Source organism: Canis lupus, chromosome 19 (genome assembly GCF_011100685.1).
Source record: "Canis lupus familiaris isolate Mischka breed German Shepherd chromosome 19, alternate assembly UU_Cfam_GSD_1.0, whole genome shotgun sequence".
NCBI lineage: Eukaryota > Metazoa > Chordata > Mammalia > Carnivora > Canidae > Canis > Canis lupus.
Genome location: NC_049240.1, coordinates 52,597,467 through 52,618,094, shown reverse-complemented (window position 1 = coordinate 52,618,094; position 20,628 = coordinate 52,597,467). Strand labels below are relative to the sequence as shown.

Sequence of the window (20,628 nt, the reverse complement as noted above, 5' to 3'; positions counted from 1 at the left end):
GGCACCCTGGCACCCTGGCACCGGGCAGCGCAAGGGGCCGAGCGCGGTCCACGGCAGCTCCCACGGGCTCTCGCCGCCTTCCAGGCTAACCCTTTAGGGCCGGTTAGAGTCCCAGCCGCCAGCCCGAGGCACGGCCGTCACCCTGGACCCACCGCCTCAGGTCCCACGGTCGAGCCGAAGCTGCCAATAGGCTCGAAGTGGCGTCGAGGGGAGACCTTAGGCTTAAAATAAGAGGATGCGTCCAACTGGACTATGAGGCTGAGCTTCGAGGGCGGCTCCCAACCAGCCAAGTCGTCGGCAGACTGCCCGCCGGGCCGGACCCCAGGGTACAGGGACTCGATGCCCCAAGGCCGCGCCCCCAGGGGACGGGGACTCGATGCCCCCGGGCCCCCAGGGGACGAGGGCTCGGTGCCCCCAGGCTCGACACCCCACCGCCCTCCCTGGAGCCCCACCCGGACGCCCCGCTCCCGCAGGTGCCCCCCTTCTTCCCGCAAGGCCTGCTCCTTCCCAGTCCTCCACTCCGACAGCAACGGAAAGGATGTCGGGTGTCACTGGATCCAGTCCCTGCAGGGCCCGGCTAGCTTCTCCCCTAAAGGCTCGGGCAGGAACAGCTTGGGCCTCGGGGGCCGCAGGACGTGGTCGCAGCCCATCACCCCCCCGCCCCAGCAGGGTGGCAGCCACCCGCACGATCCCCGCGCCTGCGGGCGGGGGCAGGGAAAATTTCTCTATTTGAACTGAACGCCACATCCTTTGCATTATTTCACGAAGTTCATCTTTGCTTTATCACTTTGCATTAAAAAAAATAAAAGAATGGGACTTTTTTCCTTTATAAAGCAGGACTCCAAGGTTCTAGAGAAAGCATTCAAATTCTTACGCGCCTTAGATTGATCAACGCGTGAGCACAGTTGCTCCATGATCTGCCTCTGGAGAGCACAGCAGAGGGTTTTTTTTTTTTCCAGGTCTACTGAAACCGCCATGTCTCTAAAATCTAAGAACAAGAGAAAGTTGCTAATAAATTTTAAACTTCCCACATAGTTACTTCGGAGAATGTAAGATTACGAGAACAGCCGAATTCAAATTCCACGCTGCTTTCTGAAAGATGAGATGACCTCCTGATAGGCTATAAAGTCTGTGGAGCATCTGTTTTGGGAACATATGTACTTAAAATTCCCCACATGTCAGCTTCAAGTTACTACAAAATATAAGGCGGCACCAGCTGCAAGGAGAAGGAGGGAAAGCTGTTAGCAAAGTGGCAGGAAATGTTCGAGATTTTTAATGGGACCAAGTCTCTTTACCATTTGCATATCACGATCCTAGGAAAGAGACCGAACAGAGGCTAGAAACCCTACCCCTTCCCCCTGGAAGGTAATTCTCCCGTGCTCCCGATGCGTTTCCCCTTCCAACCTCCCTATCCAGGAGCTGTGGTAGGTTTGATTCCTTTTTAATTGAAGCATAATTGACACACGATGCTACCTTAGTCTCAGGTGTGCAGCATACGGGTTGGACGAGTTTGCAGGTTCTGCTGTGCTCACCGCAAGCACAGCTCCCATCTGTCACCACACAATGCCACTGATGACACTTCTGGCGCTGCACCTTTCATCCCTGCGACTTCTTCAGTCCGTCACCTGAAGTCCGTCCCTTCCTCTCTCCTTCGTCCGTTTTGCCGCCCCCCGCCCCCCAGCCCGTTCCCCTTGGCGAGCGCCAGTTTGTTCTCAGTATTTATGGCTCTGTTTCCGCTTTGTTTTTTAGGTTCCACATATAAGTGAAACCACGGTATCTGAAAGGCACGTTTTTTTGTCTTTCTCCATCTGACTTACTTAGCACAATACCCTCTAGGTCCACCCATGTCCTTGCAAACGGCAAGAACACTTTTTATGTCCATTTTTTTTTATTTTTTCTTTTTTTTTTATGGCTGAGGAATATTCCATTATACAGACACATACACAGATACCTAGATAAATAGACACAGACAGACACAGATAGATAGCTCAGTATCTACAGCAAAGAAGAGATTGACGCAAGGCTGTCTATCGATAGCGATTTCTTCTCTACCCATTCATCCACGGGTGGGCACTCGGGCTGCTGCCATAGCTTGGCTGCTGTAAATAATGCTGCGGGAAACAGAGGGCCACCTATATCTTTTCAAGTGACCCTTTGCATTTTCTTTAGGTAAATACCCAGCTGTGGAATTACTGGGTCACATGGTATTTCTATTTTTTATTTTCAGGGGAACCTCCACACTGTTTCCTATGGTGGTTGTACCCGTTTACATATGGTAACTGGTGTCCCATTCCCACCAACAGTGCAAAAGGGTTCCCTTTTCTCCACATCCTCACCGACACTTGTTGTCCTTTTGATAGGAGCCATCGTGACTGATGTGAGGTGGTACCTCACTGTGGTTTCAATTTGCTACTTCTTTTTAACCAAAATGCCTTCCCCTCATTCTTTCTACATCCAAACATTACCCATCTGCACAGACCAGTCCAGTTCTCACACTTTCCACGAGAGCGGCTTCATTTCGTCTAGCCCACAAATTCCTACTTCTCTCTGTACCTACAGCAAATCCAAAGGATCATACATCTGCAACGTAATTGTCCTCCTTCTGCTCTGACAGCCTGATCTAATCGCCTCACGTTTGTGGATCTGCTCCCATTTCATGACTTTCATACAGACAGTGAAGTCCCCAAAGCTACCTCTCCCCAGAACTCATCCACATTCCCAACACCTATTCCATATCTCCCCTTGGAAGCCTAACAGTTATCTCAGATGTAAGAGGTCCAAAGCAGAACCGATCCTTTTCCACATCTGCTCCTCCTCAGTTTTCCTATTTCAGTAGGTGACAGCCCCACCTTTCTAGGATACCGGCCATCTGACTCTGCTCTCTCACTCATGCCCTGCTGCCTACCCTCAGTAAATCCTACCTCCTGCACTCTTTCCAAATTGACCACAAATACCGCCTGCGCCACATCCACTGCAACCACGGGGATCTAAGCCAACATCATGTGGATTGCGACGGCCTCCTTCCAATCTTGCCCTCCCTTCTATTATTTATTCCAACAGTAGCCATTGATTTTTTAAAATCATACAATTAATCAGTCATTTTTTGGTGCAAATTCTTACAATGGCTCAACTCACTCAGTCCTTCAGAAAAGAAAGAAAAGAAGAAGAAGAAGAAGAAGAAGAAGAAGAAGAAGAAGAAGAAGAAGAAAGAAGAAAGAAAAGAAAGAAAGAAGAAAGAATAACAGCAAGAATAGAGAGCGATAGAGAGCGCGGGGAGGGAGAGCGAGTGGTTGGGGCTGTTCCTTTGAACTTTTCTCAGGAGGTGCTTGGAAAGGAGAGAACATCTGTGCAATAACCTCTAAGGCCCTGCATTATGGAAGGCCCGCCCCCTTATGCTTCTGGCCTCTTCCTACTCTCCCTCTGGCTTACTTGACTCTCACCACTGGTCTTCTTGATGTTTTGAGGGTGAAGCACGATGCTACTGCAGCACCTTTGCATTTCTGCCTGGAAGGCCCCTCCTGCAGAGGTCCCCAAGGTTCCCTCCCTTACCTGGTCCAGGTACTCATGGGAAACCTTCACCGTGGGGTTTCCTAGGACCACCATATGTAAAGTTACCAACTGCTTTCCATCCACCTCAGACATTCCCTCTTCCCCACTTTAGTTCCACCATAGCTCTTAGGACCATGTAACATGCTGCATGTTTTCTTATATCTTTCCTTATTTTCTGCCTTCGCCCTTGTAGAATGTAAGCTCCAAGGGGCCAGGGATTTATGCGAGCCTTAGTCACTGCTTCATCCCCAGAGATCTTTTCCTGTTTCATTGTGTTTCCACCTCGAACTGTGACTGACACAAGTTGATCCTCAAATATTTAAAGAGAAAGACGGAGAGAAGCCAACTACAAGTCCCACAAGGACAGTTACCATGTCTCTCCATTTCTTTCTACATCCCTGGATAAGGCCCAGAAAAAAAGTACTTGTTGCCTGATTATTGCTATGTTTACCTTGGCAAATGGAAAATATTAGGTCATTCAAATCGTTGGACGTGCTCGAGGGAGACAGTGGTGATGCGGTATTAAAAGACGTAACAATTTTTAAAAGATTTCAAAGCTATTTAAACTTAAGCCCATAATCTCTATTCAAGTATGAACAATTCTCAAAATCACCAATAGGAGACAGCTTCTTAAATGCTGCCAAAAAAAAAAAAAAAATAGAACTACCTGTCCAAAAAAGATGGTAAGAGGGAAACCTCAATGCTGTCATTTATTGGGTAAATTACAGCAAATAAAATTTCATTGCCAAGCCCAAAAATAAGTCATTTGGGTTGGGTTTTTTTTTTTTTTTTTTTTTTTTTTTGCCATTAGATTGGTTATTAAAATGGACAGGTGCTTTTAATAAGTCAACAACACTTTGCCAAGCGATGAGAATGGTGATGACCTAGACAAACTGTTAGGGGAATTACAAAACTGGGTCAATGCAACAGAGAAAGGAAGAGCTTTTCCCCTCCCCTGTCTACAAGGAAAAGGGTGTGCACCCTGTCATCTCCCAAACAACCAGTATTTAACAAGGAGACTTACTAGTCAGTAAGTCTCAGAAATGGTTCAATCTTTCTACACATCCAGAGTGTTGCCTATAACACATCAACAACTACAGACCAACGACACACTACATTTTTTTTTTCCACATAAGATAATCTGAATATTTTGCAGAAAGCTTTATGGAAATCCTCCATCTATAAAATGATTGAGTGCCCCAAAAGGGGAATGCATAACAGGCCCAAACCAACCCTACCTAGTTTTTTTTTTACTGCGCTTAGTTCGGGCCCATAGAGAAAAGACCCACATCTCTCCCAAAGTTCACTGAGCTAGTGCAGGACAGAGCCAACTGCACGGATACATCTCTTCTGCTTTGTACAAAAACTTCAAGTAGAATTCTTTTATTTGTGTATTAAAAAAAAAAAAACAGAAAATACCAAACACTAATCAGCATCCTATTTGTGGGCTACAAAAATTGATTTTTAATTGTCAAGAAAAATAGTGTTGTGTGTCAGGTAAGGATGACAAGACTGGCATGACAGTGGAGACAATAACAGGGAGCACTGTTTGTGAACTCATCTGTTCATTTTTACGGCAAACACTGAGTAGGGAGGCTCTGCTCATCAAATATCTAGTGACTATCTATCTACATTGTGCCAAGGCTTTCGATGAGTGATGAACTAAGGCACCGTGCGTAATGTTTAAAGGAACAAGAAAGGTGGCCTCTAAAAAATGAGAGCCGAATTCAAAACCAGGAGCACAGCGTGATTTGGAATCTTTGCCAAGACAGCTCAAGGTGAGGAACCATGAGGCCCTGAATTAAATTATTATTACAATATGTCTTTTATCACTTGGAAAAAGAAATACGCATCAATTGTCCACGAAATTTCAAAATTCAATTCAGAGTTTAAAAATGGAATTAAATGTATACAGCTTATGCCAGGTTTTTTAATAAGACAAGAATAAGTAAATGGGAATATTGACGATTCATTAGAGATAAGCTTGAGTTCAAATAACAAAACATTTGACAAAGAGTCTTAAAAATTTAGAATGGCGGAGAACAGATAACTAAAACTTATTAACAGCAGAACATGTAAATTTAATTTAATTGTAAAGTGAAATTGGTATCAGATTTTGGCTTTTATTATCCTAACATTGCCTAATTATTCTTTTTTAACTTATGAAGAAAACCTAACTCCTAGGCCACTATAAATTGTCGGCTGTAAATTATGTGGAGGCTGACCTACAGAGATGCAGATTAGTCTACCTTTAGAGAATTCGCAAAGTCCAATGATTACAATATGAAAAACAGCCAGTGTGAATCCTTAGCCTTCCTTCTAACCCAAAAGATTACAGATGGCTATCCCGTATTCCTCTACCCCCTACCTCCGCAAGGTGAAATCCTACCTATGCTATCCCTTGGACATCTGTAAGGGCCTCCGCTCCCCACTTTAGAGCACTGCAGGTTTTACCAGGTCCTCACCAGGGAAAGGGTGAATCTGACAGGAGCCAAATTAAAAAAAAAAAAAAAATATATATATATATATATATAAGACTGGTATCTTATATATATATAAGATATATATAAGTCATATATATATAAGATATATATAAGTCTTATATATATATAAGATATATATAAGTCTATATATATATAAGACTGGTATCGGTGGGGCAAGGGGAGATAAACATCTTCTGTAATCCTGAAGATGAAGGGAAGAGCAACGCACATTTTGTATATATTCAGGATTTTGTCTTTTCATCTTGATGTTACAGCTCTATGATTAATTGCACTGCTTTGCTCAGAAATGCCTCTGTCAGAATAAAATCTGAGTCTTCTGCAAATTCTTCTTTTCTGAAATATTATTCCCGCTATTAGCATAAATGTTTCGATATTTTTGTTAGGGGTGTGTGGGTGTGGATATGGGTGTGTTTGGGAAAGTCATTATTTGTGTTTTGACTGCCTGTGACTCTCTGTAGTTTAAAATATAAAACTAAAGGGGAAAAATGCATACCTTGCAGGTCTGTACTATCTCAACATCCTCTTCTCTTAAAGCAGATGCAGGGATTTTCTAACAGTACATTTTTGATCAAAAGGTTTATACACAACACACAAACTCTTCTAGATAAAGAGGCCAGGGGCTTGCTAGAAAAGAAACAAAGACAAACTATCTAACTGTAAATTCACATAATTTAAAACCCAGAAGAAACTCAAGACACCAGCTAACCCAATATTTGGTGTTGTACCAAACACTGGTCCTTAAGATGCGCCTTCCAAAGGGGGGCTATTGTTGAACAGGTTTGGGGTTCACTGAGTACTCTACTTCCTTTCAGACTTTGGGATGATATCCACTTACTAAAGGTTCTGAAGCCTTGCAACTTAAAAAAAAAATAGATATTATTATGCAACCCATTGTTTCCCAAACATATTGGACCATCACACACCTTTCTGCCTTCAACATTCCACAGAACTGGTGTCTCTTCTTGCCAATCCTGTTCTAGAAGTGCTGATCTTGTATAATCATCTTACAGATGAGGAAACTGACATTCAGAGTTAACTCGTTTGGCCAAGATCTGGGAATTAGCTCGTGGTTGATAGTTCAGAATAGCATGACTAGAGTTTAGATAAAGGTAGGAAAGAACCAGAAAGCCCAGCATCTTTCCTTTCCACCCACACCTCGCTGCAAAAGGGTTGCCTCTCCTGGTCTCTGTGTCACTCCCCTCAGACTCCTGGAGTCCCTCCGCTCTACCTGCCTACCTGACCAGACAGCGCTCAGAGGCATTCATTAGTGAGTGCGTCCTTCCCACCCCCACCCCCCACCCCTCACCCCCAGGGAACCTCTTAACAATGACTTACCAGGGAGTGGCTTTCAGGGAGGCTATGGCAGGACCAGGCAGATAATTTTTTTTTTTTTAAGATTTTGTTCATGTATTTGAGAGACAGAGATAGCGAGAGAGAGGGGAGCACAAGCAGGGAGGAGAGGGAGAAGCAGGCTCCCCGCTGAACAGGGAGCCCAACTTGTGGGGCCCCGACCCCAGGACCCTGGGATTGGGACCTGAGCCAAAGGCAGATGGAATGTTTCCTCAGACTGATCATAAACTAGGTGATTCCGGTCCTCTAGCTTTCTCTCCTTCACTCTTTTCCTTTCCATCTTCCATGGTCAACCTTATTGAGCACAACGCTTCTCCCCCCGGAGAGATCAGAAACCCTCATGCAGTGTCAGAAGCACCCAGAGGCTGCAGGGGAGGAGTCCACCCCCAGCCTAGACGTCTCTGGGCGCTCTAGAGCACTCTGCACTTCCTGAATTTGCCCCGCCTGGCTGGCAATTACCCCTTCCGGCAGAGGTCTTGCCCAGAGAGCTCCAAGCTGAGAAGAAGGTCCCGTTACAAAACGTGCCTTTTTAAAAAATGTTAGCCCATGACATGCTATCCATGCATTGTCCTTCATTTAGGAAGCTGAGCCTCTAAATAGCCTTGGTGGGAAAAATGTCTTTGGCATCCTGTTGATCTTCACTTGCCTGGCTCGGCTCTACCAAAGTACAACGCTGGCAACGGTGGAAGATGAACCCAGAACTGTTTCTCAGAACTGGGTGGAGTAAAGGTTGATCCTGCCACATCTCACCTGGTGCTCCTCAAAACAACATTTTAATCAGCTGGCTGTGATTCCAGTCTATGACAATGGGACAGGAAGAAGAGCATGGGCTATTAGAGATTAAATCTTGCCTCGTCTAGGTTTGTTTTAAAAGTGCCAGCCCTGGGACACCGGGGTGGCTCAGCGGTTGAGCATCTGCCTTGTGCCCAGGGTGTGACCCCAGGGGTCTTGGGATCGGTCCTGTATCGGGCTCCCTGCAGGGAGCCTGCTTCTCCCTCTGCCTGTGTCTCTGCCTCTCTCTAGGTCTCTCATGAATAAATAAATAAAAATCCTAAAAATAAAGAAGCGCCAGCCCTAACTATGCATGTTACTTTCTTCTATAAGAAGGGGGTCATACGGGAGATGATTCATGAAAGAGTTTTTCAATAGCATAGAAAGATTTTATACATCTTTATCTATAAATAGCAAGTTTGATATACTGTCCTCTATTTTATTCTACTAGAATAAGGACCAAACACACTGAACATACGCTATCTACATAGTTAGGCAGCCACCATGTCACCTAGAGACAAAGAATACTATTGAGGTAGTAAGAAATTACATATGAATAATAAATCTGGGTGATAGGACGGAATCTGATTATTTTCCTTCTCCAACATTTCTGTTGTTTTTGTTTAACAGAAATGTTCTATGTACTTTAAAAAGCATAGTACAGCTTAGTATGAAAGTATGATGCAGACGGTGTTTTATTTCCACCTGTGAAGATGGCATACTTATCTTTCCCAAGTCCTAGGTCATGGGGACTAATGGCTTAGAGTCTGTTCTACATAAACCTCAATACCTAGAAGGTATTTCTAGGAAACAAAAGCAGAGAAAGTGTCTTTGAAGAGAACAGTCACGACTTGTGGTACCTGTTCTTCATGGACATCCAGAGACTACACTTTGCATCGGCAGAGAAGCAGAGCCGAGTAAAGGTAAGCGAACCAACCCACCCCTTCCATCTAAACCAATCTCTTGCGATGCCCCCAGCCTGGCCTTCACAGCTTTTTCTCGATGAAAGTACGAATTCTAGTCAACATATTTGTTGAGGGAGTACTCTGTGTAAGACAGTATGCTCATGCTAGCACCCAAGAGAAAGGCATTATGAAAACAATAAGCTGAATGTGAGAAACACGTCAGTATGAAATACAAGCGTAAGTAGAAGAGTATAATCTTTACTGATGAGAGGACAATCGGGGGACAAGGCTTCCTTGGGGAGGTTGCACTTGAACCAGGCCTTGAAGGATGAAAAGGACTGTCAACTGGGAAATAATGGATGTGAGTACATCCCTGACCAAGGATATGTCTGACCAAGAGTCGGAACTGCTGCAAAACTCACTCAGCTGGGTGACTGGGAATATGAATTAAAAGAATTTCATAAAAGAAAACTCTTCTATGAAGTTATGGACATAAAAGAAGAACCATGTACTTCTAATACCAGCCCTTTGATCTTCTCTGGAAACATACAACAGAGGTGCAGAATATTACTTGTACTAAAGTCAGTATTTTTAAGTGGTAATATTTTTAGGACACTTGAAAGTGGGCTTTTCTCCTCTTCCAGATAAGGAATTCAATGTGTTCCACATGAATAATCAAGTCAAAGAACAGTGAAGATCTACAGAGCAAGGAAAGAACAAATTCCAGGGAGATGTGCTAGATCTTTTACATTATTTACTATAGATCTCAGGCTCTTCGAAGCCAAGAACTCTGTCTGACTTAGCTTGGTCTAAATACCACCATCATACCACACTTTCAGTTGCTAAAAACTACCTCATTAAGTCAGCATTGATGGACAGTTTTTAGTGGCAAAAAAAAAAAAAGTACATTGGTTCCTACTCATCTAGGAATCTAAAGTCTAGCTGGCACGGCCCCTTGATTTTATAGGTGAAGCAAATGGAGTCCACACAGTGGGTGACTAACTTGCTAAAGGTCACCCAGCTAGTTAATGGCAACCAGTTGAACTGGAGGAAACTAAACATCTTGCCCAAGGTCATGCAACTAGTGGGACAGAATTACAACCCAGGAGAGCCCAGGCCTCTAACCTCTATTGGGCTCCACTTCTCTGCCAATGGAAAATAAACATCATCCTGCGCAAGGACGCAGAGCGCTGTTGATGAAAAGCCGCGCAAACAAAAAAGTAGAGGGTAATAAATGCTAATATTCTAAGTGCAAGGAAGTGTATACATTATCTAAATTGCTTTAATGGCATCAGGAACTAGTATTTCTAGGTGTCTCGATGGAAATTTGAATAATGTGTACATTGGCTAACTGACACAATTCTGTACTGAAAAGGAGAAAAATGACACGAGCATAGTGCAAACTTCATTTCTCCTGCTTTCCACGCATAAAACATTAAGAAATATATTTTTGAAAATGGCCACCCAAAATCCTGCTGCTCTAACACAATACCTAAATTGTTACTCATTTAGAATGCTTAAAGATACTTGTTTTGATAATTCATGTAACAATCTCTCTCTTTTTTTAAAGACTTTATTTATTTATTCATGAGAGACACTGAAAGAGAGGTAGAGACCCAGGCAGAGGGAGAAGCAGGCTCCATGCGGGGAGCCCGATGTGGGACTCGATCCAGGACCCGGGGTCATGCCCTGAGCCAAAGCAAGATGCTCAACCACTGGGCCACCCAGGTGCCCCTCAGGTAACAATCTTGATTTTCTTTTCCATGGCACAGACTGTAGGACGATCCTGGGTTTAAGAACTCTTACACCTGTGGCTTCTGAAAGGTCTACCAAAGAAATGAAGATTCTGCGCCTAGTACTTCTCTCTCCCCTAAGAGCCTATTATGTGGTAATAACTCACGGACACACCTACATGTTTCTTGGACCTATTTTTAATTTTAGCCTGCATGCCATCTTGGCAAGAGGGAGAATGAGGCTGACCAGGTGGGAGGGCAGGGCGTGGACAAGGTTATTACACAGCCTTTGGGCTTATTACTTTCTGCCCAATGCCAACAGATGTTTTCTAGTCCTAGTTTTCCACTTTCGTGAAAAATAATCTTGGCAAACTCACTCTATGTGTTCAACAGTGCATGAGAATCTGACGTGCAGTGTCCATCTAGCTCTTCTTTTGCAGCAACACGATAAGGGTAGAAAAGTTCACAAGGTTACGAGTTATGGTAACTATGACCCCTGGTTGGTAGACTGAGCGAAATCACCTGATCAGAGGGACATCATACTTGGGGTGTCTCTCACTGCCATGATTCTGGCAACTGGGCACATCCCATCTGGAATCCCAAAAGCTTTGTCTAGGCAGCTGTTATAAGACATCGGCTCCCAGGAGCACAGGCCTCTAGGCCAAGATGGTTCCCACATCTGTCCAATGGGGGGTCTCATCTCCTCACACCTGAGCTGTGCTCCATGAACAGATGCAAGGATTCCCACAAAGGAATGCCTGATGGCAAGCTGTGGTTCCCGTCCTACGGTCTTCTGGTTACATGCTGCCATGGGTGACCAGCAGTAGTCCTGCAGTCAGATTAGTGGAACCGAAGGAGCTCTAGTAGGTATGACAGGAATCTTTATTATGTATGACAAGGGTCCCATCCCTTGAGCCTTTTATCCTTCTGGGCAGAGTTCTTTTCTTTCTATCTGTCATCAGATACTAGCCACCTTCCCCGAGTGCTCATTCACCATCCTGCACACTGACCTGATCATTTGAGTGTTCTTATCCTGTCCCTTCATGTCTATCCTTCTGGAGGAATGACAGTAAGAGTTGCATGCAGTTGCATGCAGTGGGGCACCTGGGTGGCTCAGTCGGGTAAGTGTTCCACACTTGGTTTCAGCTCAGGTCACGGTCAGGGCCCTGAGACGGAGACTGTGTTTGAGTTTCTCTCCCTGCCCATCCCCATCCCCGAAACATTGTCAATCAATCAATCAATCAATCAATTTTTAAAAGTATTTTTTAAAAAAGGGTTGCATGCAGTAACATATATATCAGATTTGATATATAATAACAAGATAAACTTCCTTGTTCTTCCACTAAGATTCTGACAAACCAGATATATTATTATTTTGACCCCAGTAACTTACTGCTGTGAAAGATGTTAGTGAAGAACATACATTGATTCTCGGGTTTCCTCTAGGGATCTAGTGTTGTACTCAATTGTGAATATTTAATAGTTCATGGTATACATTTCTCTCTTGCAAAGATTCTAGCTTAACGGGAAGGGGCAGAGGTCACTGGGATCATACCCATGGTGGGGGCGGGGGGACGTCCAAATCCAGGAAGGAAGGTGGTGATCCCAAGTTCAGGCCTCAGAGAAAGGTAATATCCAAGCCAATGAAAGAAACAAAACCCCCAAAACATAGGGAAAAAATGAAATAAGAGATGGAATCAAGTGATAGGATCCAGATCAAAAGTTGAGAATAAGCCAAAGGCTCCTAGATAGTCAACTCAGGCCATTTTTGTGGCCCAGGAATTAGTTGTATAGTACAAGGAATGTCAGGATGCCTTAGCGATCACAATTAAATTAAGGCTTGAATGAATCATATGACCTCAAAGGATAAAATGGGCCTTGGGATCTCTCATTTAAAATTTCTGTGGGGAAAAAAAATAAATAAATAAAAAAATAAAATTTCTGTGGGGGAAATTTTCTGTGCTTCTCCCTCTGCCTCTCTCTCTCTCTCTCTCTCTCTCTCTCCCCCCCCCCGGGGTCTCTCATGAATAAATAAATAAAATCTTTAAAAAATAATAAATAAAATTTCTGCAAGTTTATTGGGGCTTTCATCTATTTTATTCAATTAAAAACATTCACCAGTATTTACTGGGAGACTGCCATGAACCGACATCAAGGCAAGCACTGTGAAGCCTGAAGGGAAAGAAACAGACTTGGTCTCTGCCCTCAGAGGGTGTACAGTCCACAAAATAGCCAGCAATGCATTCCAATCCCTTGGCCCTGTATATCCATCCGGATAGCTATGGTAAAAATGGAATGAATCTCAAGTTCCCAGTTCTTACTACATAAAGGAGAGCACAAGTGTTCATCTTCAGCCACACTTTTTCCTGAAAGCAAATCTAAGGAGAGCATTTACACATGCAACCTTTTATATACAGAGAGTGCAAGGGCAAAATGTGCAACTACAGATTTCTAGAAGACCTAGATACGATCATCAAAGCACCCTTTCTTAGTACGACAGCATGAAATCTGAGGTTATAACGCTACATCCTATATTCATAACACTTTTTCTTATAAGAGCAATACATGTTCATTGTAGGGAATTTAGAAAACAATGAAGTAAAAGAGTAAAAGAAGAGTTTTTTAGCAATCTTGGGACACCTGGGGGGCTCAGCGGTTGAGCGTCTGCCTTTGGCTCAGGGTGTGATCCCAGAATCTGAGATCTAGTAACTCATTGGGCTCCCTGGGGGGGCCTGCTTCTCCCTCTGCCTGTGTCTCTACCCCTATCTCTCAGGAATAAATAAATAAATCTTTAAAAAAAAAAAAAAAAAAAAAACATTAGCAATCCCATACCACCCAGAGATAGTCACTGTTAACATGGTGATGCATTGCTTTCTACCGAGATGGATGAACAGGTAAGTAGAGAGGATTTATATGAACTTACTCAACAACACATTTTCAAAACATGGTATCACAGTTACACAGTCTTATATCCTACTCTCCTCTTAATATTGACTTTAACTTGGCGGACACACTTTTCTTTAGAGGGTTAAGAGCATGTTATCCTGCTCTGTTGACTGCTGATGGGAATAGAATTTAGAACCATCTCCTAGAAATGTGCTTGGGATTGCTTTTCCCAAGTACACTTATCCTCAATCTTCCATTTTGCCTTTAATCTTCTATTATTTTTCTTCCCATTTAGGTTGTCTTTTAAGTTATTCCTATGGTTCAACTTTATCAGCTTGATTTTTACTTACTCATAAGAACTGCATGCCATCTGTGAACATTTATAAAAGTTTAAATAAAACCATCCCCAAACTACTTCCTGGAAGAGCCTATTTGTCCACTCAGAGAAGTGTCTGTTTACTTTTAATCTTTGTTTCTTGCTTCTTGGCCAAACAAAAAGGTCATGAATAGGGAGGGAACTGAGATTTGAAATCTGGCTAGGCTTTTTGAAAGTTTAAAAATATCACGTTTTCTGCAACGCCGTAGCCACAAACATATTTCCTCCTTTAACTCCAATCCATTCTTGCCTCATTCTACAAAATATGTTGCACTTGCTGTCATCTGTGTTGACTTTGAACACCCATCTCCCAGTTGTCCATGGAGACACGGATCTGGTCTGATGGCTCCAGGGTCCTCCCTTAAACCCTCCTCCTGAGAGGAACCCTAAGGACACCAACCAATGCTCCAGAGAGCTGTCACTTACACACTAAGTTTCTTCAACACACTTGGGCAATGGCCACCTGGTCATAGTGCATCTGCACTTAGGGCATCTGCACCTGGTCTTTATCTGCATCTAATCTGTGGATTAGGTCTGGAATATCCTGGGCACTTACCATTTGCTCTATTTCCTCCAATGTGATTATTGCTCCAGAAAGCCTGGGTGTAAGAATATTACTCAGCAAAAGGTGGAGCCAAGAATTCATTTACACCCTATTCTTTTTTTTTTTTTTTTTCTCTGAGTATATGCTTGGTATAATGTAAGCCACGAGCTTCTACAATTCTCATTTCACAGTATTTAGGAGTCTTTCACTATTGTTTTAGGAATTCGCGGCAAGGATCTTTTCAAATTCATTTTTGGCTCTCTCATTTTTGTGTCCTGAGATGTCACCCTTTGAGAGCTCGATTCAGTTATCTGACCTGTCAAAAATTTCTTTTGCATTACATATATCTAAGTAAGAATTCTTTATTTTTTCCTATGTAATCGGTGTTTCAAATAGCTTGAATACAAGACCTTTTTTTTTTATCATAAGTTCCTATAAAGAAATTCATACACTCCCCACTTTCTTATGGATAATTTAATTTTTAAGTATTTATTTCCATTCTTTTCCTCTTACATGTCTGCACTGAATTGTCTTTTAGAGAACTGATTATGTACTTGATGTCTTTCTTTGGAGTCCTCTCTCCCATTATAACATCAAATTGAATTGAAGTGAAATATATATATTCATCATTACGTGCTCCAATCTGCAGTGCATCTGTGAGGCACTCAGTGAACGTTTCCAGAATGAACAGATGATACCAAGGGCTAACTAGCATGGGGCATTTACTGGGTGTCACGTTCCACGCTAAGCACTGGATATGCATCATCATGTCATTAATTCTCAGGCACTAGACTGCAAACACCCCTGGCAAAGAGTTTGCGCACGTATCCCTAGCACCTCTAGCAGTGCTGGCACTCGGTAGGTGCTCACTGAGACTGCCATACGGAGAAACTGAAAAACTGCATGAGGTAGGTGTCATTACTATTCATGTTTTACACATAAGAAAACCTACGTATCTTCTCATGTGCCTCTCTGAGGCACAGAGAGGTTCAATTAATTTCTGGGGTCCCACAGTTTGTATGTGAAGCCAAGACTTGCTTCCAAAGCCCACGTACTTAACTAGGACTTACTACTCGTAAACTCACTGCCTACCTACATTCAGACAAAATCAATTCTATTCATCTTAACAAATACTATGCAATGCCACAGATAAATATTGTGAGCAATAATTTTCCAAGAAAAGATTTGTAAATGACAGGCTTTTAATAAATAATCAGATAGGCGGATAGATATGTGTGTGCTCCCTATTGCTAACTATGCAAGTAAAACAAGATTCCTCCCTAATCAATATCTTCTGTTGCATCTGCACACTAGTTAATGAGGATTTCAGGACTTTTTGATAAATGATGGTTTTTTTTTTTTTTCCTGAGTGGTTTCCGGGTTTATTTAAGTAATCTGTTTTGTCAACTCTTTTTAACATAAGAATGGCACTAATGAAATAATCATTTATTAGGTCTTCCTTGCAATTGTCTACAGAGGTTATGAGGAGCTTCTGCTTAGAAAGCCAGAGACTTATGTATTTCTGTTCCTGTTACAAACATTTCTGTCACTAGTGGCTCCTTGATTTTCCTGGAACACTACCACTGGGACATCATTCTTCAGGGCTTTGATTACTTGTATATTTAACAACTCATTGATAAAAATAATATACCCCTTTCGAAAAGACTGGTTCCTTAAAAACACTATGGGCTTTCTCCCTAAATCCTTATCAGCCTACATCTTCGGGGGAGTTAAATGATACTTAGCAGAGACCAAATCTTTTTGGGAATGGTACGTAATGGTCCTGAAGCCACGGGCTGAATAGTAAAAAAGAGGTGCAGAAATTAGGAGTAGGAAAACACTGAAAATGTAGCCCACACGAAGGAAGGAAGGGCAGGAGGGAGGAAGGGAGCAAAGGAAGTAAGAAAATAGAAAAAAACTTGACTTGAACTCTACTATTCACCTTGGAAAAATCATAATCTCTAAGATCCTCGGCTATCCTACCTGTAAAATGGGGTGACAAACATGTGACTTCCTCACAGGCACTTTAATGGCAGATCTTGATGTGCCATGTACGGCATGACACAACACATGGCATGGTTTTCTACTTGGCATTAGTTGCCTGTGTTCGGCCCCAATTACGCATTCTATAATATAAACATTCATCTTAAAAAGACTGCCCACAGCCTCAAAATACGGACCCACAAATCCTATCTACCTTTTTTGGTCTGGAAGCATTTCCCATATTCTTAACCCAAAGAACCAACTCGCAGTTTTTAGCCACCTTTGTGTACCTACAGGCTCAGAAAGCTTACTGTGCGCTCTGAGGACCTGGGTTCTGTAAAACCTCTGTTTAAACAAGGAAGCCTCTTTTAAGTCCTGTTTCAGTCCGGTGCCTTTGGTCAAGGTGGAAACTAAAATTGAAAATGGATAGATGTTTTACATTTAAATGGGTTTAACGTAAATGTGCATTAAGCCATTTCATGGACGGGCGCACAAATATCTTTTGCAAACTTGGTACACGTGAGCACATATACAGGAACCGTTCATGTCTCCCAGAGAAATAAGGTGCAGACCCAAAATTTTAAGCAGCTATCCTGAGTCCTCTCACTCGAAAGAAAATATAATGGCTTTAAGGGAATTGCTCTAATGATATCACGGCATCTGCACTGGCTGGCCAGAGCGCAGTGTATGTCACCGTAGTTCAATTTAACAAGAAATAAGCTGCTCCCTGGAGAATCGAAACTCCCTGGTCTCGCACAAAGAAAATTGAATTTTGGAGGTCACTCTTTGGGGTAGGTTACCAGAGGGAGAGGCCGAGCATTCCTGCTGTCATATGCTCCAGGAGGTCGGTGCTTGCCCCCAGCAAATCGCCACCCGAGGTCTGGGCCACCTCGACGCCCTCGGCCCGGAAGGGAGCCCTCGCAGGCCTCCCGGGGAAGGGCCAGGGACAGGTGGACAGGTCCCCCGGGGAAGGGCCAGGGACAGGTCCCCCAGGGAAGGGCCAGGGACAGGTCCTCCGGGGAAGGGCTCAGGGACAGGTCCCCCGGGGAAGGGCTCAGGGACAGGTCCCCTGGGGAAGGGCTCAGGGACAGGACCCCGGGGAAGGGCCAGGGCCAGGTCCCCCGGGGAAGGGCCAGGGCCAGGTCCCCCGGGGAAGGGCTCAGGGACAGGACCCCCGGGGAAGGGCCAGGGCCAGGACCCCCGGGGAAGGGCTCAGGGACAGGACCCCCGGGGAAGGGCCAGGGCCAGGACCCCCGGGGAAGGGCTCAGGGACAGGACCCCCGGGGAAGGGCCAGGGCCAGGGCCAGGACCCCCGGGGAAGGGCTCAGGGACAGGACCCCCGGGGAAGGGCCAGGGACAGGTCCCCCGGGGAAGGGCTCAGGGACAGGTCCCCCGGGGAAGGGCCAGGGCCAGGACCCCCGGGGAAGGGCTCAGGGACAGGTCCCCCGGGGAAGGGCTCAGGGACAGGTCCCCCGGGGAAGGGCCAGGGACAGGTCCCCCGGGGAAGGGCTCAGGGACAGGTCCCCAGGGGAAGGGCTCAGGGACAGGTCCCCCGGGGAAGGGCTCAGGGACAGGACCCCCGGGGAAGGGCCAGGGACAGGTCCCCCGGGGAAGGGCTCAGGGACAGGTCCCCAGGGGAAGGGCTCAGGGACAGGTCCCCCGGGGAAGGGCCAGGGCCAGGACCCCCGGGGAAGGGCTCAGGGACAGGTCCCCCGGGGAAGGGCTCAGGGACAGGTCCCCCGGGGAAGGGCCAGGGACAGGTCCCCCGGGGAAGGGCTCAGGGACAGGTCCCCCGGGGAAGGGCCAGGGACAGGTGGACAGGTCCCCTGGGGAAGGGCTCAGGGACAGGTCCCCCGGGGAAGGGCTCAGGGACAGGTCCCCCGGGGAAGGGCCGGGGACAGGTCCCCCGGGGAAGGGCCAGGGACAGGTCCCCCGGGGAAGGGCTCAGGGACAGGTCCCCCGGGGAAGGGCTCAGGGACAGGTCCCCCGGGGAAGGGCCAGGGACAGGTCCCCCGGGGAAGGGCCAGGGACAGGACCCCCGGGGAAGAGCCAGGGCCAGGACCCCCGGGAAGGGCCAGGGCCAGGGCCACGAAGGGTGGTGGGGTCCTCGCAGGTCCCCCGGGGAGGGCTCAGGGACCGGGACAGGAGGGCGGCGGCGCCCCCCAGGGAAGGCTCAGGGACCCCGGGAGGGTTCAGGGACCGGGACAGGAGGGTGGCGGGGTCCTCGCAGGGCTCTCGGGACCGGCCAGGGAGCGGGACAGCAGGGCGGGGGCCCCGGGCCGGCCCCAGACACAGCGAGTTGTGCGCGGCCCGGTGCGGAGCGGGCTGCGGGCGGGGGCGGCGGGGTCCGAGGGGTCGGAGGGGTCGGAGGTCCAGGCGGCCCGGCCTGAGCGCCCCACGGCCCCGGCCCCGCAGCAACACGTGGGGCGCCGCCCCCGCCCCCCGCCCCTCCGCCCGGAGTTCCTGCGCCGCGTCCGCTCGGCCCGGGGAGCGGCGGGCGACTCCGGGGGCGCCTCCTGCAGCCCCGGGCTGGGCAGCCCCGCGCCCCGCCCCGCGCCCCCGCCCCGCCCCGCGCCGCGCCCGCACACGCCCCCCAGGCCCGCCCCGGCCGCGCGGGACCCGAGCCGCGGGCGGGATGCCGGCCCCGGAGGGCGGCGCGGGCTCGGGGCAGCGGGCGGCTCCGCGGCGGGCGCCCCCCGCCGGCCCACGACGCGCACCGCCGGGCGCCGCCGGCCCCGAGCCCGCCTCTACTCACCCGGGCTGCGCGCGGAGTCCGGCCGCCGGCGCCGACCCGCCGCCCCATCCCACGAACACTGCGGCGCCCCCAGAGTGTGCAATGCGGAGCCCCGCCAGCGCGCAGCCCCGGCCCGGGAGCGCGGGGAGGGAGCCGGGGGGCGGGGCCGGGGCCGGGGGCGGGGCCGGGGCGGGGGAGGGGACCGCGACGGAGGGGCAGGGCGGGAGCGGGGGGCGCTGCGGGGAGGAGGAGCCGGAGGGGCCGCGGGGGAGGGCCGGGGGGCGCGCGCCGCTCCCCCCGCCGGGTCCCCGCCGCGCCCCCTCCCCCCGCCTGCCCGCCTGCCCGCCGGCCTCGCGGGCCGCGCTCCAATCAGCGCGGGGGGGCCGAGCCCTCGGCGGGCGGCGCTCGCCCCAGGTCGGGGAGCCCGGCCCCAGCCCGGCCCCGGCCCCGGCCCGGCCCCAGCCCGCGAACTCCTGCCGGCTCGGATGGGCGCGCCGACCTGGACTCGCACACCTGCCGCGAGGCCCGCCCCGGGAGCGGTGTTTGCTCACGTGGCACCGCGCCCTCCGGGGTGCCCCGGGTCCCCGCAGCCCACCCCCGCTCCCGCTCCCGCTCCCGCTCCCGCAGACTCCAGGGTCTCCGCAGACTCCCCCCCCGTCCCGCTCCCGCAGCCCCCCCGGCTCCCGCAGACCCCCCCTCCCGGTCCCCCAGGTCCCCCCGGGTCCCGCAGACCCCCCCGGCGCCCGCTCCCCCCCCGGGTCCCCGGCCCCCCACCCCGGGTCCCGCTCCCCCCGCCCGGGTCCGCGCAGAAGCCGCAGCACCTGCGAGCCGGGCCGACCCCGACAGGAGAGCGGGCGCCCCGCGGCGGGAGGAAGCGGGGAGGCGGCGGGCACCGGGGCTCCGGGCAGGCGGGACCTCGGGCCGCTGCGGGCCGCGCACCCACGTGGCGCCCCCGCCCCCGCCCCCAGGCTCCCGGGAGGCTCGGAGTTCCCCCCCCCCATGTGAGCCCGGGTCCCCCGGACTAGACGATTGGACCTAAAGCCTCGGAGGGGGAAGGGCGCGGGGCCCCTGCGGGGCCGCGGGTGGGGCGCAGGGCGCGGCGCGGACCGGGAGGCTCCCCTCCTCCTGGGACTTTGTTTTTCAAGCGTCTTCCCAGGTAGGCCCGCTCCGACCCCTCCTGCGCCCGGAATCTACTCCCTCTCAACGGAGAAAGATCTTTCTTAAATTTTTTATTTAAATTCAATCTAATCAGCATATGGCGTATTATTAGTTTCAGAAGAATATAGTGATTCC

General features: G+C 48.4%; 1 protein-coding gene across 2 annotated transcripts in view; it reads right to left on the bottom strand.

Moving 5' to 3' along the window:
• The window catches only part of LYPD6 (LY6/PLAUR domain containing 6), a 122,859-nt gene extending 102,611 nt beyond the window's left edge, over positions 1–20,248 (bottom strand). The window contains exon 1 of one of the 2 annotated variants that reach the window (XM_038565186.1): positions 20,157–20,248. The gene's annotated coding sequence lies outside the window, so the exon portion shown is untranslated. Of the gene's footprint in view, positions 1–19,356; positions 19,483–20,156 lie in introns of those variants that run through there. The other variant, XM_038565183.1, reaches the window with a different exon arrangement.
• Between the last annotated feature and the right edge of the window lie 380 nt (positions 20,249–20,628).